Consider the following 20,375-nt stretch of genomic DNA (forward strand, 5'->3'; position numbering starts at 1 on the left):
CTGAATATAATATCAAACGCTGGCAATAAAAATCCAAAGAACACATTATTAGTTATTTTTGGGGGGGGGGTTATCATTCAGCAGAAGAGACAAACATAAAAAGATGATGTCAAAAGCCATAGTATCAAGGTCAGGTTTTGGAGAGGCATTCATTCATGAATTTAATTCATTAATTCATTTGTTAATAATTGCAGCAGATATATTTATAAATGTGCTTATAACTTCTTGCTTTCTTAAACCAAATGTAGTCCATAGGGCATTTGTTTTTAGTGGCAACCACTAGTCCTAATGTGTAACTTCTGGTAAAATGTTAAATTAGAGGATGTCACCTGACTTAATATCAGACCAAACAAATCAAAGGGGACCCTTTCCTCCCTGATTCAGAGCTCTGAGGATATGTGTTGTGAGGAGAGGACACCAAGTCCCTTATCATGTGAGGAAACCTGATTGAAGCTGCAGATCCAGAACTACAAGAACCAAAACTCCCTGGGAAGTCATTAGGCTTTAATGTTCATCATTTTAAAGTCATGTGATTTCTGCATGTGAGTAAATAAAATCCTTATGCTTCATTTAAACAAAAAGGAGCTGGGTTTTTATCACTTATAATCAAGAATCCCCAATACCTGACCAATGAAATCTATGCTGTAATATTTTAAAAATATATTTATTTAATCTTTTAGTGAGTGTACAAAGGGGTTGCTATTGGATGAAGCATTTTCTAAATACAATGAATCTTGATCACTCCTTTTGTCATATTCCCCCAGCCCTCCCAACCCAACCCTTCTCCCCAATTTTCCTAGTTTCACAGGATATGCTTTGAATATTATGACTGCATTCTACCCATACTCTATTTGCCTACTCCCTTCCTCTGAGCCACTCCCACAGGTGCCAGTTTATTAGTATTCATTTTGTTGGACTGTGAATTAACTTATCTAAGGAATTACACCATTTGAATTCTCCCCTATAAATATCATGCTTTCATTGATACGTTTATGTACACTTGTGTGTTACCCTATATGCATGTAGTTGTATCTTTATAAATTAGATCTAGCTTCTAAATATGAAGGGAAAAAATGTATCCTTTGTCTCTCTGAGCCTGATTTGCTTTATTCAACATAATTGTTTCCAGTTCCATCTATTTCTTTGCAAATATTGTAGTATCATTTCTTCCTAATAGATAAGTAAAATTCCATAGAGTATACATACTACATTTCTCTTAATCCATCCATCCATACCTTGGCTATGGTGAATAGTGCAACAGTGCATGGTTGTATAAGTGTCATTATTATATCCTTATTTTAATCTTTTGAATAAATTCCAAGAGTAATAGCATTGGATCATCAGGTAGTTCTATGTTTAGTTTTTTGAGGAATATCCAGACTGCTTTCCAGACTATTTCAACAGTTTTACATTGCCACAAAGATTGTATTAGGGTTCTGTTCCCCAACATCTGTGTGTGTATTTACTGTTTGTGCTCTTGATGATGGCCATTCTAACTGGGATGAGATGGAATCTTAGTGTCATTTTGATTCTCATTTCTTTTATGGTCAGAGAGGTTGAGCATTTTTTTCATGTGTCAATTGCCACTTTTACTTCTTCTAAGAGATCTCCATTTAGCTCATTTGCCCATTTATTAATTGGGTTGGTGATTCTTTGGGGGTTTAGTTTCTTGAACCTTTTGTTGTGTTCTGAATACTAGGCAATTGTCTGATATATAGCTGGCAAAGAAATCCCATTATGCAAGCTATTATTTTAGCTTGTTAACTATGTCCTTTGCCATGCAGAAACCTCTTAATTTGATGCAATCATTTGCTGATTTTCTCTTTGATTTGTTGAGCTCCTGGAACTTTACTTAGAAAGTTCCTGCTTGTTCTGAGTAGTTTTAACGTTTCCTTTATTCCTTCCAGTAGTAGTTTCAAAGTTTCAGTTCTTACATTGAGGTTTTAGATCCATTTTAAACTGGCACTATTACATGCTGACAGGGACCCAGTGTCAGTTTTCTGCATGTGGGTATGTGTTTTTTCCAATCCTATTTGTTAAAGAGGATGTTTTGTTTCCATCTTACTTTTGTTTTTGTTGTTTGTTTTTAATCATATATTAGGTGGGTATAGGTGTGTGACTTTATTTTGGAGTCTTCTGCTCTGTTCCAGTTGTTCTTAAGCCTATTTATGTGCCGGTACCAAGCTATTTTTGTTGCAATACATGTATAATAGAGTTTGAATTTGGTCTGAAATAGTGACACCTACACCATTGCTTCTTTCTTTCTTTCTTTCTTTCTTTCTTTCTTTCTTTCTTTCTTTCTTTCTTTCTTTCTTCCTTTCTTCCTTTCTTCCTTTCTTCCTTTCTTCCTTTCTTCCTTCTCCTCCTCCTCCTCCTCCTCCTCCTCCTCCTCCTCCTCCTCCTCCTCCTCCTCCTCCTCCTCCTCTTCCTCCTCCTCCACTTCTTCTCCTTCTTCTTCTTCTGTTGACATTATGTACATGGCTGTCTGTGGTTGCATATGAATTTTTTGATTTTCTCTCTCAGTCAGTAAAGAAAATTGTTGGTAGTTTAATGAGTATTTCGTTGAATTTGTAAATTACCTTAGGCAGTATTGTCATTTCTGTAGTATTGTATGTCTTTCCACTTCCAATATCTTCTTTAATTTCTTTCTTCAGAATTTTATAGTTTTTATTGTAGAGGTCCTTTACTGCTGGGTTAAACTGATTCCTAGGTTTTATTCATTTATTCAAAATAGTGTTGCTTTCCTAATTTTACTGTTTTCTCATTGTTGGCATACAGAAAGCTATTGATTTCATGGATTGATTTCACTTCTGCTGTGTCAAAGTTATTTTTTCGGAGCTTCTAGGTGGAGTCTTAGGGGTCCCATGACATGATATTTTTAATGCATAATTAGGGAGTTGAATTATTTCTAACTTGTGAGTCAAAGGCAAGATGAATGTAGGACTGTTTTTGAAAATGGCAAACAATGAATATGAATAAGAATCACATAAATACCCTGTGCAGGCAAAATGCACAGTAACAGAACTTAGTCACTTTAATCAGAAGATTCAATAAAATTCTATTTAAGAAAGCAAAAGATGTAAATTAGCCTCTAAGATTTTAAAATAAATTTAGTTTTTTTGTCTATAGATAAGAATCTTTAATAAATGTTATGTCACATTGCAAGTTTAGGAAGTTTATTATGTAAAGTTAAGCATTAAATTTCACTAATGGTTCAATCTGCTTGGTAATCATTCTTTACTTAATAGCACATAAAATAAATTTAATTTTATTCTTGACTTTAAGTACTAAATTCAAAAAGTCATGTCTACATAGACATTGCTTTCTATAAGCAAATATATTATTATGAAAGCTAGAGCAGAACAGATGTGAAAAGGGACATTTTGCATTTACAGTTCTTCAGGTTGAATTAGTTAAACCAGCCATATGTTCAATTATTGCAATAAAACAAGAAACTAGATTTGCATTTTGGGACATATGCTTTATATACAACAAATAAAAAGCATCAAATTAAGAAACTAAGAGCAACTATTGAGATAAATTTTTAAGTGCTATTTATTGTCATGAACTAATTGGTGATGATTGTAATCCTAGTTACTCGGGAGACTGAGATCTAAGAAGTGTGGTTTAAATCTAGCCCAGGAAAGAAATTCTATGATATTCTTACCTTCAATTGATTGTGGTAAAACCAGAAGGAGAGCTGCAACTCAAGTGGTAGAGCAGAAAATCTAAGAGACAGTGCCAAGTTTAAGAGACAACACCAAACTTTGAATGTTTTTCTAAGAGAAAAAAATGACCATCAGAGTTAATGAGCAAAGTAGACATCTTAGAAAGTTAAACAATGAGCCACAGAACTAAGTCAAAAGGAAAAACAAAAGAAAATGAAATGAGAACTGGGATCAGATCTTAGTCTCATGAGTACCTAGGATTAGAGGCATGGGCCACTAGCCCCTAGCACATGAGCTCTTAAAAAAAAATCTAGAAATATCATTGGTCCATTTGAGACATTGACATATTTTGGCTATACATCATGTTAAAAAGCAAATGTTGCCAAACTGATTTCATGTGGGTATATCTGTCATAGTTCTTTTTCTGTTGTTAATGAGTAGTTATAAAGAAATAAGGTTTATTTTTTTTTCTTGCTAGTTCTGGGACTTGAACTCAGGGCCTGGACAGTGTCCCTGAGCTTCTTTTGTTAAAGACTAATACTTTACTTCTTGAGCCACATCACCACTTCCAGTTTTTTTCTGCTTATGTGGTACTGAGGAATCGAACCCAGAGCTTCACGAATGGTAGAGGCACGCACTCTACCATTAAGCCACATTCCCAGTCCTAAGATTCATTATTCTGACTTCTCTGATAATGTCCTTCTGGCTTTCAGAGTCCTGAGGTAGCATGGGGTAATCACATGGCAAGAGATAGAGAGGTCAAGAGAGGCTTGAGAGAGACTAACTTTTGTAGTGGAGCCACTTGAGATAATTCATTAACCCATGAATTCATTAGTTGTATGACTGGATTGATCTATTTACAATGGAAGAGGCTTTAGCAATCAACTTATAAAGCCTATCTCTTCTTATTTAATAATGGGGATTAAGTTTCAATGTTTGAAAACTGATAAACTATGTTCAAATCAAATGTCTGTGTAAATATTTGAATATCTGTCTATTAAAAGTTTAGAAATAATGCCTCATTATTCCATATGACATGCTCTTATCTATCCTATCTTAGTAATGCTCTTTCTCAATAAACCAATTTATTTTTTGCCTAAGACACCTAACATTTGTAAAAGTATTTATAGTTCTAACCTGTTTGAATATCTGCTTTTTCTTCTGTCTAGCCTCACTCATTATTTTATTGTAAAAACGTAATGTTTGTTTCATCATCCTGGCACCTTGGAATTTTCTCAGGGATTATGTTGTCTGTTATACCTGAGTCTTTCTGATCATACCTGGTTTTATGCTAATCATGTGACACATGGTGGGTTCAACAGAAAAGAACAAAATGAAGCTGGGTATGGTGGCTCATGCCTATAATTCTAGCTACTCAGGAGGCTGAGATCTGAGGATCAAGGTTCAAAGCCAGCCCTGGCACAAAGAAACCTGAGACTCTTATCTCCAATTAACCTCTAGAAAATGGGAAGTGGGGGTTGGCTCCAGGGGTAGGGTGGTAGCTGAAGAGCTCAGGGATAGTGCCCAGGCTCAGAGTTCAAGCCCCAAGACCCACAAAAAAAAAAAGAAAAAAAAAGAGACCAAAATGAATGAGGGGTTTGGGACTTCTAATTGCCTGACCACATAAGAGGAAAGAAACTGGAGACTGAGTTCAGTCAAGTGAGCAACGATTTAGTCACTTTTCCTACTTGGTGAAAGCCTAACAAAAACACTGGACATTGAGGCTCAGGAAAGCTGTGCCAGGCAGGTGACAGGTCTTGATTTCAAAAGGAGAGTGTGTGAAAACTTAACAATTGGAGATCTCCTAGAGCCTTTCTCAATGTGCTTTTTTATTTGCCATATCACCCTGAATGCGCATCTTATCTCGGAAGCTAAGCAGGGTCGGGACTGATTAGTACTTGGAAGGAAGATGTACACTCTATAATAAAACTGAAATCGTACGACTAGCACAACCTTGAATTCTAAGTGTCCGTCTAATGACCTATTAAACTATTAAATTAGAGGAGGTCTATGTGAACCTCTGAATTTGGAGCCAGATAGCCAGACATGTGGATGGCTTAGGAATTCCTGGATTGTTTTTTTTGCCTGGGTTCTGAAGTGGGCAAGTAGTCACAACCTCTATCTTGAGGTGTCTGGGGTAACTTCAGGTGATTAGTGCCAGAATTGAATTAGAGTTCTACAGTTGGTGTTGAAACAGAATACACTAGCTCATATGATTACTGGAAATTTTCTATTCATTGTATGCTAAAAGTTGCTTCTCCATAATTAAATAATTAGATGAATAGTAAATGTATGCTTGACCCCACCATTTAGCTAAGTTATCCTCAGCTAATCCCCTTTCTAGAAGTTCAGACATTTCACTGTAGTCAATACTCATTCTATCCAACATCTACTCCTTTCTTTAAAGGTAAACCAAAAAGAAGGGATAGGAGCTGAGTAGTACATTTCTTCTGGTGGAGACCAAGTAGAGTGGCAGGAATTACAGGTCAGGAGGAGGTCTAGAGATGTGGCTGATGTATTCTTTGGAACTGACACTGGGCACAAAAATTTCCCTGTATGGTTCATCAGTTTCTATTAAGTTTTATAAAGAAATAAATTATCTCTTCCTGGTCATGCATGATAATAGGGCTCAAAAATGCTCTTCCTATTAAGAGATATGCCAAACCCCACACAAATAAATCAGACATATAAACAAGACAGACCACAGTTGTACAGTCCATGAAGCAGTGTAGATGCAAATTGTCTTCATGTAATCGTGTATATACAGAGTCACAAAGTAAAGGATTTTAAGGAAGGCTAGGTACTGTCAAACATTCAAATATGCATAGCAATTATAGTTCAAAACTAAATTTGGATTTGAAAGGTTTGTTTCATAAGATTGGTCTGTATAGTAAGCACTTTAAGGTAATTCTTTTCATTTAATCTTTACAATCAGTATTATTATCATGCTCACTTTATAGATAATGTAACAGACATTCAGAGAGGTTAAGTACCTTGCCCATGGTCACACAATTAATAGAGACATAGTTTCAAACCTATCTTAATCGCTTGAATTTTATTTTGCCTTTGAGCCACTAGTGAATGTGCATGCATTTCTTCTTGTGATATGAATTTCTATATCTGGGTGGTTTTATGCTCATGGTTGCTTTGTCTTCTTTCTTGAAAGATCACTTGTATTTTAACTGGCCTGTTTATAAATTGGCACCATTACGAGCTAGGCACAAACAGGGGTGTGGGGTGTGGTAGGTGGTGAGTCAACCAGATGCTCTCAGGAAGATAAAGAAAATGAAAGAGAGACCACATAAACAAGAAACAGGGATTTAAAAAAAATTACTCGAGCTTGAATTCAGAGCCTCATACTTTCTAGACAAATATTTTAGCACTCGAGCTGCGTCTCTAGCTCTTTTGATTCTGTTTAGTGTTTTGCCACTGTGGACCCTGATCCTCCTATTACTGTTATCTTGGATGACAGGACAGTGCTATTATACCAAACTTAATATACATACTTATATATATTTTTTTGATGCTGGGGGACTGAACCCAAGTCTTGTGTATTCTAAACATATGTTATACCATTGTGCTATTCTCTGCCACCCAGCCTGGAAATGCAAACCTTTGACTCCAATTCATAATGTCACTTGGATACCCATGCTAAATTCTTGACCACAAGACTTAGCATCTACATGGTAATTTTTCAGTTGCTTCTTATTAGGTTGAGTGCAAGACCTAATGTCCTAGTCACAACATGAAGACTCAGAGGCACAGGGGCACAATCGTGAGAGTCTGGTTTTGATTTTGTTTCAAAATGAATCCAAACAAGCATTCAATGTGAGGATTTCATGTTGGTGGCAGTGTGGCAGAGCTGGGGAGAGGGCATGAACTCAGGAAGCTGGGGTAAAGGAGCAAGAGGGTGAGTCACAAAAAGAAGAAAATCAAAGCCCAAGGCTGGTGGCTCACACCGAAATCCTAACTACTCAGGAGGCTGAGATCTGAGGAACAAGGTTTAAAGTCAGCTCGAGCACAAAAGGACCTGAGACTCTTATCTCCAGTTAACCTCTAGAAAACGGGAAGCGAAGCTTGGCTCTAGGGTAGGGTGGTAGGCTTGAGCTAAAGAGCATAGGGACAGCATCCAGACCAAGTTCAAGTCCCATGACCCACAAAAAAAAAAAGGAAGAAAATCAAACCACTCATTATCAGCATCAGGGCTACAAACAAGGCTCTTTCTAGGCAAGTCTTCTGTGAAATATACAGAATGTCTCTAGAGTTATTCACCATAGGACAGTTACTTATGACTCTGGTGGCAAAAATTCATCACTCCTTTCCAGCCCCTTACACAAGCTAGACTTGCTGATGCAGCTACAGAGATAGCCAAGACCTGAAATGCTGACACAGAACACACCTTCTCCACTCATGCTGGTTGGGACCCCCAAAAGCCACCATTATGATTCGGAGTACCCAGAGTATTACAAGAGTCAAGATTTCTCACCTTTCTCCTTGTTTGTGAACAACACAATAGACCTCATGACTCACCACTACTTTCTTGTACAGACACGTCACTGTTTAGACCTCCAAGGTTCTTTTTCTGCCTCCTCTTTCAGCCTACTCAGATCTTTCTCTTCTCACTTTGCGTGGTAGTCTTACTCAAATTTCTTTTCATTCCTCTGGGTAGAGAAATTTCTTGCTGTCCTGAATTTTGGCTTCCAGCTGTCATAGGCCTGGAGCTTAGCTTTTTTTTTTTTTTTTTTTTTTTTTTTTTTTTTTGCCAGTCATGGGCTTGGGCTCAGGGCCTGAGCACTGTCCTTGGACTTTCTCAAGGTTAGCACTCTACCACGTGAGCCTCAGCACCACTTCCGGCTTTTTGCTATGTATGTGGTACCAAGGAATCGAACCCGGGTCTGCGTGCATGCTAGGCAAGCACTCTACCACTAGGCCAAACTCCTGGCCCCTGGAGCTTAGCTTTCATCTATACCCTTCCAAATAAGTAATCACAAGTAACTTTTTTTTCTCATTAGGACACTGGATTTCCACAAGCCCATCCTGAGAGGATCTGGGTGAATTCTTCAGCTCATTTGTTTTTCCCAGTCATTGGGCTACCTATTCTGTGCTTCATTAATCAACATTTCTTTTTTTTCCATATATTTTTTATTGTAATTAATAGAAAGGTTACATTATATTCGCCAGATAGAAGGTGCATTACTTCACATACATTGATACCCTTTCTCATGTCTTGGTCCCCATTTCCCTTCCCCCTACCCGAACTCCTCATCTTGTTTTCCCCCCTTCCCTATCCAATTTCAAATAACCAAATACAAATATATCCAGTATATCAGATAACAAAGTGAGATACTGTAACAATATGAGATAACCAAGGGACAGCAAAAGACATGAGAGATAACATAGTACATTAAGGACAACAATCACTCATTATATGGCTTTTGTTTCTATATCCTAGAGGTCCTTTCATTTAGTGTCATACTATATGGCCTTATGTATCTAGGTTTTGCTCTATTGCAAATCTCTGCTAGAAGAGCCCAAAGTTTCTACTGATTATGACAAATGAGGGAAACCATTGGGCCTATGTTCCTTTGAGTCTGGCTTACTTCACTTAATATGATTAATCAACATTTCTTATAGTCAGTCTATTAGAGACAGGATCATTAATGCTTTTCAAACACAATCATATCCTTTTGTGTGTGTATGTGTGTGTGTTTGTGTGTGACATTCTTACTGAGACCAGTGGTTGAATGACACTGTCAGCTCATGCTCTCCAAGTGTCAGCTCTCATCCTCTGCTTACCTTCCCACTAGTTACCATGACTACACTTTTTATCTATAGTAGAGCGAAATTGTGCCTTTTAGTCCCTACTCCCATATATCTAAGTCTTCCCCCATAGGGAGCTTTCTGATTCCTGCTTGTGCTTCATCCTCAGTCTGCAGCAAACTCATTTGTGTTTCCCTGAACATAGGCCATGTAGACTACACAGACAAGTGTCATGATGATGGTGACAGATCCTTTCTGCTGGCATCTATTTCAAATGTTTGTGAACTATATATGTAAGTCACTGCTTCCATGTGGCTTCCATGTCCACCCAACACAGAGCAGAGCTGGTTATGTCACCCTCTTCTGCTCTTCAGGTGGGTGGAGGATGAGGTCATCATATAAGACAGCTTCCTGTGCAGAGCACAAACCCCTATTAGCTGGAGGGCAGCTGAGCTGTCCTGACTTCTGGCAGCAGCATCCTGAAGTTGTCACGAGTACAAACTCTAAAAATATTTTTAGCTGAGTGATTCACGGTCAGTCAGGTAACCTCACTGTATCTTCTTTTGCTCATCTTTTCAGTGGCAGATGCAACATTCACACTTTCCTTGAATGGGTGTCCAAGAAGGTAGACACATACCACTTCAGAGGGAGTTTTGTATAGCAGGTACTTAATGTTTGTTCATTAGTATTCTGTTGCCCCAGCACAGTTAGATATTTTTCATAGGACCAAAGGTCCATTTCTACTGTGGGACTTTTGTGATTTTGGATGGTGCTGCCTTAGTAGAAAAGTTCTTTATTTAATCTTCTAGCTGGGATTTTGAGACTGGGAAGGGTGGGTTAAATGTGGAGAGAAAATACTGGCACAACCCAGGTGAGTGTACTCTTCTCTATTCCAGAAAGACTGGTCTTTCCTATGTCTTGGGTAGGTGTAGCAGGTTGCATCCATCTCTATTGCATCTCTGCAAGTCTTGACATTTTTGTGTTGGGTGACACAGTACTGGAGTATATCCCACGCTGCCACGTTATCTATTTTATAGATGTCAGCAGTTTCTATTTATTTTTTACTTTCATACAACAGTCTCCATTTGCTTTTCACTTTCATAGTACAGTCATAAAACACTTTTACACTTTACACCTTTAGAAATCTCAAAATCAAAGAAGCAATTCCTGTAGGTTACCTAAATGTGCACTGAGCTTTCATCTTTACAATTTAATAGTGGCACCTACCATTGGGTATTTGGCATGTGCCAGTCAGTAACTCTGACACATGAAAATCTCATTAATAGCAAACTTGTAGGGGAGTCATTGTAGCTTAGATTACTGAGGACATCTCAGAAGTCTGTAGTGGCCATAATTACAATCATATCTTCACATTTTTTCTAGCATAATAATAGAAATGTTGCTTCAATTCTGTTTCTGTTTCATCACCTGGCAAAAGGGTGTGACTGTATTTTCTTCATTGGGTTGTTGTGAAGAATTAAAATATTTAAAGTCTAAAACTATCCATAAAAACTAATGAATCAGATGTGAACACTGAGAGTAAAAGGAACTATTTGCCAACTTTAGTTATACAACTGACAATTGAAGGAGCTTGGATTTGAAAGGAGTCTGTTTACCACTGTGTTAATCAGCTTTCTGTCACTGTAACAATCACCTCATAGAGAGAAAAGGTGTATGGTAGCTTGCCATTTTAGTCCAAGTTTAATTGGCTTTCATGTTTCAGGATCATGGCCCCATAGATCATTGTGGTGACACAGGAAGTGAGATGAATGGGAAGTGGCTATGATCCTACAGTCTTATTCTAGGAAACACCCTCTCTAGCTGGAAGACCTTTCCACAATTTCCTCATAGGGCCATGTTGGGAACCAACCCACTGCCATACAGATTCCAACAACAGCAACTTCCAAGCTTATATTTATAACCTGTAGGTTGTGATCTATTGTGTAAACCAAAATTGACAAAAATGATTACATTATAAAGTTTCATCATTGTGCTGAACATTTACAAGAGGAAACATAATAAGCAATAGTGAGATCAGTAAAAAAAAAACACCAAATTTACTGACTTCAAATAAAGTTTACTTGTCTAACTGCTTATGAAGATGGGACTGATCAAACTGCTGATTAGAACCAATAGCTTCATTTAACACCCAGTTATTCAATAATAATTTTCCCATAAACCCTTTCCAATCACTATATATGTGCTTTGCAGAAAATCCCTAAGCCCAGACCATCCAATTTGAACAACGTTGTTCCCTGATTTGCCCTGTGATTCGCCCTCAAGACTCCATTGAGGTAGTTTTCTGCTTATTGAACCTTACTAGGCCTAAGAAACTTGGCTTGGTTTGAGCAGCAGATTCCTCTGAGGGTATTTTGGGGAGTCAACATTTCTGTTATCCACGAAGACTATTTTTTTTTGTTGTAAAGGCACCCCCCAACCTCAGCTTAGCAGAAAGTACAACCCAAAGTCCATGTGCCTTCCATTCAAGAATAGTCCAGATGCATATTTGGTTATTTGAAGTCAGATAGGGAAGGCAGGAAAACAAGATGAGGGACAGGGGTGGGGGGAGGGAAATGGGGCCAAGATATGAGAAAATGTATCAATGTTTACGAAGTAATGTATCTTCTATTTGGTGAATATAATGTTACCCTTCTATTAATTACAATAAAATATTCTAGTGAAAATTTGTCCAGAAAGCAACATCTCCACTGGGTCTTGCCATCCATCCTGGCTAAAGGAAGAAAATATAGCAGGAGGGGAAGGCACAAGCCTTCCACACCCATCCTCAGATGTCTTTTGAATCTGATGAGTTCAGATTGCATAAGATGGGGTTCTTTGGAAAGCCTTTGGCTTGGGCCACCTGCTCAGAGAACATGTCTGGTTTTTTTTTTTTTTCCTTTTCAGGCTTGTGAAAGGATTTATGTAGTTTCTTTTGCCTGTTGTTGCAGGTTTCATTTTGACTTCTATCAGTAATGAAGGTCTGTGACCATATTGTGGAGATAAGAAGTAGCACACCATCATTCTACTATCTGTTACAGTTCTCTTGACATCTTTCATGTGCATGTGGCGCTTTGGGATAAACATTTGTCCCCTGAAAGCTTTAACTTCAGTGCATATCTCTCTAATCGGATAGCACCGTGAACTATGAACCAACTGAAATTGCAATGAGCACTTTGAGAAGCTTGTGATACAAGCATGGTATTATTTTGGAGATATATATTAAAGTAAAACTGGAAGAATCTCTCAGGAGATCATCTGCCTTGTCTAAGAGGAATTTAACTTTATTTTTAAAATGATATATTTCTTATTTCCCCTCTCATCCCTTTTCCCTCCACTTCCCTCCCCTTCTCTTCTCTCCTCTTCCCTTATTCCCTCCCACACCTTGTGTGTGTGAGGTGTGTAATTGTAACTGTATATGTGGATAAGTGATAGAAAGAATGGTCCTGCCTGTGTCTTAGACATTCTTTTCCTTGTATAATGAAGGGTAATTAGCTTTTCCAGTGACAATATTTGAAGCCAATCTTTTACTTCATTTCTTTCCTTTCTATTTTTCTTCTCTTGGAAAAATTTAGATATTAATAGATCATAAAATTTTCATATATTTTACACAGGTTCATTTATACTACAGAGATAATTTTTTTCTTGTTGGTCATGGGGCTTGAAGTCTGGGCCTGGGTGCTGTCCTTGAGCAATTGGGTTCAAGGTTACCACCCCACACCTTGAGCCACAGCCCCACTTCCCATTTTCTAGTGGTTAATTGAAAATCAGAGTCTCACATTCTTTAGTGCCTGGGCTAGCTTTGAACCTCGACCCTCAGATCTCAGCCTCTTGAGTAGCTAAGAATATAGGCGTGAGCCACTGTGCCCAGCTGAGACAATAATTTTAACTCATAAAAGCTCTAGGTATTTTAAAATCTACTATCATATAAAACTTGGATAATACTTTAGTTGAAACAAGATTTATGTATTGTTTCTCATATCAAGAATTTGAAAAAAAAATCTGTATTAGTTTTATGACCCCTCTGAATTATTGTTGTATCCACAATTTACATAAAGTTAAAAAATATGAATTATCAACCCAATAAAATGATTATCTGCAAACAGATCCTCAAAATATAAAGGTTGAGATCATGCAGAGAGGGAGAAGTGAATGAAAAGAGGAAGGGGAAGAAAACAGTCATAAAATTCGATACATATCCTCCCCAATTAACTAAATTGAAGGGAAAAGGTAAGATTGGGAGGTTTAGGAAAGAATGAAAAGGGTGAAGTACATCAAGAGTTATTATATTCATAAGTTGACTTATTGAATGATGGCTCCTTTGTAAAACTACTTAAGGATAATAAAAATTACATAACATTACAATATTGTCTCTTTTAGAAGTGCCTATTATCAAACCCTGTTATGTTATGAATCATAAAAGTACAATGTTATTAAAATTTTGATTTTCTGAATCCTTACTTAGCTTTCCATTCTTAGACTAATATTACATTAAGCTTAGTGGCTCATGCTTGTAAGTCTAGCTACCCAGGAAGTTTGAGATTGGAGGATTATGGTTCAAAGCCAGCCCTTGCAGGAAAGTCCTGAGACTCTTATCTCCAATTAAGCATCAAAAATCCTGAACTGGAGCCATGACACAAATGGTAGGGCAGTAACCTTGAGTGACAAAGCTCCGTAATAGTGCTTAGATCTTGAGTTCAAGTTCCAGGACTGGCACAACCACTGCCTCAACAAAAGATGTTATGAATTGCTATTACTAAAGATGGAAATTTTGAAGAAAACAAGGAATTGGTGCAAATTTTTTGTTTTATCTTATTCTGTGTCTTGAAAAATTTGTCATAGCATGGATAGATTTAGTCATAAAGAGAAAGGCTTATATACACTCGCTATTGCCAATTTTTAAAGTCATGATACAGAAAAACTAAAATTGGAATGAGGATTTTTATTTTGTAAAATGATAAAATGATATTTTTGTGGGTAGTAGAGAAGATTTTTCTCAAAATAATTTTTGTAACTCTGAGCTTTTTATACTCTCAATTGTTTTGACAAAAGTTCTTATGTTTGGCAAGAGCTTTATCCTGTGTGATTGTTGTTGTTAATGCACTATGTTATTTCTCTTCTCTTTTTTTGCCTTTTGGTTAATCTCATGTTGTTACTGCATCTGACTTTGTTACCTTGGCATATTGTATATACATTTATTTGTTTATTTGAAATAGAAAAGGGAAGGGGGGAAACAAGATGATTGGGAGTGGGTATGGGGACAAAAACATGAGAAGGGGTATCAATATGGGAGAGGTAATGCACCTACTATCTGACAAATATAATTGTATTCCCTCTATACATTACAACAAAAAATGTCAAAAAAAGAAAGAAAAAAATTCTTACATTTGAGAAAAGGTGAATTTCTAAGATACCTACCACTTCTTGTTTTGTTTTAAAATTCCACTTATCTACTTTTGTCATTTCCTACAGTAAGTGATATCTACATTTGTGCTCTCAGATTATCTCACGTTAATCTCCAAATGATACTTGAACTATGTCCTTTACTTTTCTGCAATGGTTACCAGGTAATATAAAGATTGACCCCATATTCATAAATTTGAAAGCTAATACAAACAAATGATTTTGCATTCTTCATGGTTTTGTCAATATGTAATGGAGATAAAGTATATAATGCAGATAAAGTTAATCCTTCCTCATTAACTATATAAAATTTAAGCTAGGTGCTGGTGGATCACATCTGTAATCTATCTATTTGGGTGACTGAGATCTGATGATTGCAATTTAAAGTCAGCATGGGCAGGACAGTCCGTGAGACTTCATTTCCAATACACTAGTCAGAAAAAGTCAGAAGTGGTGCTATGGCTCAAGTGGTATAACCCTAACCTCGAGGACAAATAAGCTCAAGGGCAGTGTTCAGACCCTGAGTTTAAGCCCTGGGAGTGACAAAAAATAAATATACAATATAAATAAAAATTTAAAAAAATATGATTTAATAGTTACATGTTTCCAGAGATACAAAAGTTTCCCCTTCCAAATAATTATTAACAAAGAAGCTTTGCTTCTATTTGAATATTTTATACTCTAGGAGTCATGACAGTGCACTTTGTTTCAGAAGCTGTTGTATAACCCCTGAGATTTGGCAATGTCAAATAATGTACTTTTTATTTGCTCTTGTTCCTGAGATGGTCATTGCTTTCATTCCTTTTAAAGAAATGTGTGCTACATTACAACAGTCGATTCCATTCTTCTTAATTGGGTTATATTTCATACATCTGTTCTTCTGGAAAAGACATTAAGGCCTTAAAGAAAGAGAAAAGGCCTTGGCCTCATTGAAAAGAATCTCTTCCAAACAGTGAACAACTAACTTAAGAGTAAAAGTTTGAGGTGTTCCTATTTAGGTCTATTTCTCTAGGTTGAAGCATTAGAACACATTGTGCGGGCTTTTTGGATTGAGGTTAGATCTTTCTTGTGACTTAACCTGAGTTTTCACGTCTGGCTTTCAGTTGGATATAAGCTTTGGGCACTGGACCCCAATATTATTATTTCAAATGTGTGACTCTCACACTTTGCTTTGTAGCCACAGGCTTTTTAAAGGAGCACAAAGTAATTCTCCACTCACAAGAGGAAAACCTTAAAATCTGTATAACATTACACATAGTTAAGACACCTGGAACATAGTATAGATTTGTATCAAAGATGTCTCAAGGCAATGGAGGTATAGTCTACGGTTTAGGCTGTGATTTTTTTTCTTCTGCTCATTTTATTGTTCTTCAAACTATTTTTAAATGAGCTGGACACTGGTGGTTCATGTCTAGAATACTTACTACTCAGGAGGCTATGATCTGTAGGAGTATGGTTCAAAGTTAGTCTGGGCAAAAGAGTCTGTGAAACCTTATATCTAAAATAACCAGCAAAGGGGGGTGTGGGGGGGGAGGGAGACGGGTACCAAGACATGTGAAAGGGTATCAATGTATGTGAATTAATGCACCTTCTATCTGGCAAATATCATGTAACCCTTTTACTAATTACAATAAAAAAATATAAAAAAAAATAAAATAACCAGCAAAATATAGGGATGGAAAGCATTACTCAAGTGATAAGAATAACAGCCAAACAAGTAAGCTGAGTGAATATGAGGTCCTGATTGGTACAAGCCTTGGTATTGCCAAAAAGTTTTAATTAATATTTTTGATAAATATAGATTATTCTGGTAAATGAATAAGAAACATGAAATCCTATTATACATAAATAAATGAATTATATATCAAATATTGACATATACATATAAAGAATACATAAGTAAAATATATGTGACTAAATGCAGGAGGCCAACGGATGCTCTTCCCTTTCAATGGAAATTTGGGCATTTTTACCAGTGGTTTTTTGCATACACATTTTTTCATTCATTGGTCATGGTGGTGGTTTTCTGGGGATACATATAGAAGCATATTGCCTTGGCAATATTGATGAGTATGTGATAAGTATAGCAATTCTGGGCAAATTTTTTCTTTTTGCCACTCCTGGGGTTTGAACTCAGGGCCCTTGGGCTTTCCTCAAGGCTAGTGCTCTACCACTTGTGCCACAGCACCACTTCTGGCTTTTTCTATGAATGTGGTACCAAGGAATCGAACCTGGGTCTTCGTGCTTGCTAAGCAAGGACTCTACCACTAGGCCAAACTCCTGGCCCATTTGGGCAAACTTTAAAAAACACATCCTTTAAGAAATATGTCATCTTAAGGGGTAACAATGTACCCACTACCTGACGAATGTTACTGTAACCCCTCCATACATTACCAAGAAAATAAAATACAATATTAAAAATCTCATTTTTCGTATGAGGTTTTTGTCAGCCTGGGTTTTAAGTTCTTGGAGATATGGAAGTAAAATATGAGTGCCTGAAACAAGGTATTTTTTTCTGTGTTACTGATTGGGGTGGTAAAATAGAGATATCATAGCCTGGCATAAACAACAGAAATTTATTTTCTCAGAGTTCTGGATGATGGATAGTTGAAGACCAAGGCACTGGGAGATTAGATATCTGCAGCTGGGGTGATTTTCTTGTTCACATATAAAAGCTTCTTGCTGCTGTACCCTCACATGATGAAATGGAGAAAAGGTACTTTGGTCTCTCTCTCTCTCTCTCTCTCTCTCTCTCTCTCTCTCTCTCTCTCTCTCTCTCTCTCTCTCTCTCTCTCTGTCTCTCTCTCTCTCTCTCTCTCTGTCTCTCTCTCTCTCTCTCTGTCTCTCTCTCTGTCTCTGTCTCTCTCTCTGTCTCTCTCTCTCTCTCTCTGTCTCTCTCTGTCTCTCTCTGTCTCTCTCTCTCTCTCTCTCTCTTCCTCCCTTTCTTTCTTTCTTTTTTTCTCTCTCTTTCTCCCCCCCTCCTCGTGGTCTCTCTCTGTATCTCTCTCTCTCTATCTTTGTCTCTCTCAACCAGTCCTTGGGCTTGGGATTGAGCTCAGAACTCAGTGACTGGACACTGTCCCTGAGCCTTTTTTGAGTTCAAGGCTAGTGCTCTACCACTTCAGCCACAGTGCTACCTCTAGCTTTTTCTAACTAATTTATTGGAGATATAAGTCTTATGGACTGGTTTCAAACTGCAATTCTCAGATCTCCGTCTTTTGAGTAGGTAGGATTACAGGTTTGAGCCATGGATGCCCTGCTTGATGTCTTTTTTTTTTTAAAGTAAGGGCTCTTATTCCACATATAAAACCTTTATTCATAGGAACTAATCACCCCTAAAATACTTACTTATCTTTTGGGGACTGAGATTTCAGCATATTGCATTTGTGTGTGTGTGTGGAAGAGAGAAACACTTAGTTCCTAAAAAAATCTGAGAGATTGCATCTGTATACCAGCAAGCTTCCTATTTATGGTTGTACATGATAAGGCCGTTGAACCTGAGTACTCATTCAGGTCTGCTCACCATTGTAGTAAATTACACACGGGAGGTCAGAGATATTGCGTGATCTGTTTCACCCCCACAAAGACTGTTAACAAAAAGAGGCCTAAAGCTCATACTCAGTGACTATCTTTTTCACACACTTCTTGTTACTTTGGAGATGCTTACTGAGAAAATCAGAAACTCAGGGTGACACTTAAAATAGTGATTTTGGAGGAAAAGAGACTAATTTAGGCTAATTACATCACTGACAATCATATCATGTAGCAATGTAAAATATTTTTTTGATAACTGGAAATTCTGATGTGATAATAAACGATTATGTAGATATCAGTTGAACTTAGCCTTTCTGTCGTTTTGTCCTTTAATAAATCCAAGAAAATGCAGCAATAGTAAGGGCTTCTATTTAGTAAATTTTACTTGGATTTCTTTTCTTTTCTTTTTATTGTAATTAATAGAAGGGTTACATTATATTCACCAGATAGAAGGTGCATTACTTCACAAACATTGATACCCTTTCTCATGTCATGGTCCCCATTTCCCTCCCCTCCTCCACTCCGCCCCCTGCTTATCTTGATTTCCCCCTTCCCTATCCGATTTCAAATAACCAATTAAGCATATATAAAATATATCAGATAACAAGGTGAAATATTGTAACAATATGAGATAACCAAGGGATAGCAAAAGAGATGAGAGATACAGTACATTAAGGACAACAATCACTCATTATATGGCTTTTGTTTCTATATCCTGGAGGTCCATTCTATATGGCCTTATGTATCTAGATTTTGTTCTATTGTAAATCTCTGCTAGGAGAGCCCAAGGTTTCTACTGATTATGACAAATGAGGGAAACCATTGAGCCTATGTTCCTTTGAGTCTGGCTTACTTCAATATGATTTTTTTCTAAGTCTTTCCATTGTACTTGTTTTTATTTAACCTCATTTGAAATTCAGAGGAAGCATCATCTAGATCATCCATTAGTTTTTGTCATCAAGGTGGAGAATCAATTCAACTCATACAAAACAGTTTGTTTTTGAGAAAATCGTATTGATTTATTCTCACTATGATAGAATGCGTTTTGACTGGGCCCTATTGGCTCATGCCCTGTATTCCTAGCTACTTAGGAGGCTGAAACCTGAGGATCCAAGTCTGAAGCTAGCTTAGGCAGGAAAGGTTTCGAGAATCTTATCTACAATTAATCACCAAAAAGTTGGCAGTGGAGCTATGGCTCAAGTGGTAAAGTGCTAGCCTTGAACAACAACAACAAACTCTGGGACAACAGAACACAGGCCCTGAGTTTAAATCCTAAGATTGGCAGCCCTAATTTTTTTCTTTGTCAGTTTGTATTACATTATTTCATCTTATAATTTTTATAAACAAAAAATTCATGAGACCTCAGCTTGGAACGGCATGCAAATAAATCCTTGTACTAAAGCCATCATTTTATTGATTAGGAAATGGGATCTGAGAGATTAAGGGACTCTCTTCCATTTACCACTGGATAAATGGTGAAGTGATGCTTGCATTTTGAGGCTACATATATGGCTGTATGGTATATTTGACCCTGTGCCAAATATACATCCATCCGAGTCCAGCACTTAACTAATTCAGATAATCCCCATTTAATTCCATGTCATATCACATGCTCTCTGTTTTGAATGTAGGCTGTAGTGAGCAAAGAAACCTCACAAAGTAGTATCTATTCCAGAACAAGCTATCTTTCTCTAGTATGCACCACACACCCTTTGGTAGCATTTCCACTATGAGTACACACGCTGGAGAAACAAAATAACGTCCATGAACTGGAAGAAAAAAATATGATCCCAGAATATCATCTGTGACTACAAAAGTCCACCTGTGCCAGGAGTTTGGCCTAGTGATAGCATGCATGAAGACCGGGTTCGATTCCTTGGTACCACATGCATAGAAAAAAAAAAAAGCTCGAAGTGGTGCTGAGGCTCAAGTGGTAGAGCTATAGCCTTGAGAAAGTCCAAGGACAGTGCTCAAGCCCTGAGCTCAAGCCCAGGATTGGAAAAAAAGAAAAGA

The 20,375-nt window shown here is 37.3% G+C and overlaps 1 pseudogene; it reads right to left on the bottom strand.

Annotated features, from left to right (window-relative positions):
- Positions 1–20,375, bottom strand: part of LOC150058788 (protein cereblon pseudogene) — a 36,725-nt pseudogene that overhangs the window by 7,861 nt on the left and 8,489 nt on the right.

The sequence above is a fragment of the Megascapheus bottae genome, chromosome 9 (genome assembly GCF_031878675.1).
Source record: "Megascapheus bottae isolate mThoBot1 chromosome 9, mThoBot2.hap1, whole genome shotgun sequence".
Taxonomy (NCBI): domain Eukaryota; kingdom Metazoa; phylum Chordata; class Mammalia; order Rodentia; family Geomyidae; genus Megascapheus; species Megascapheus bottae.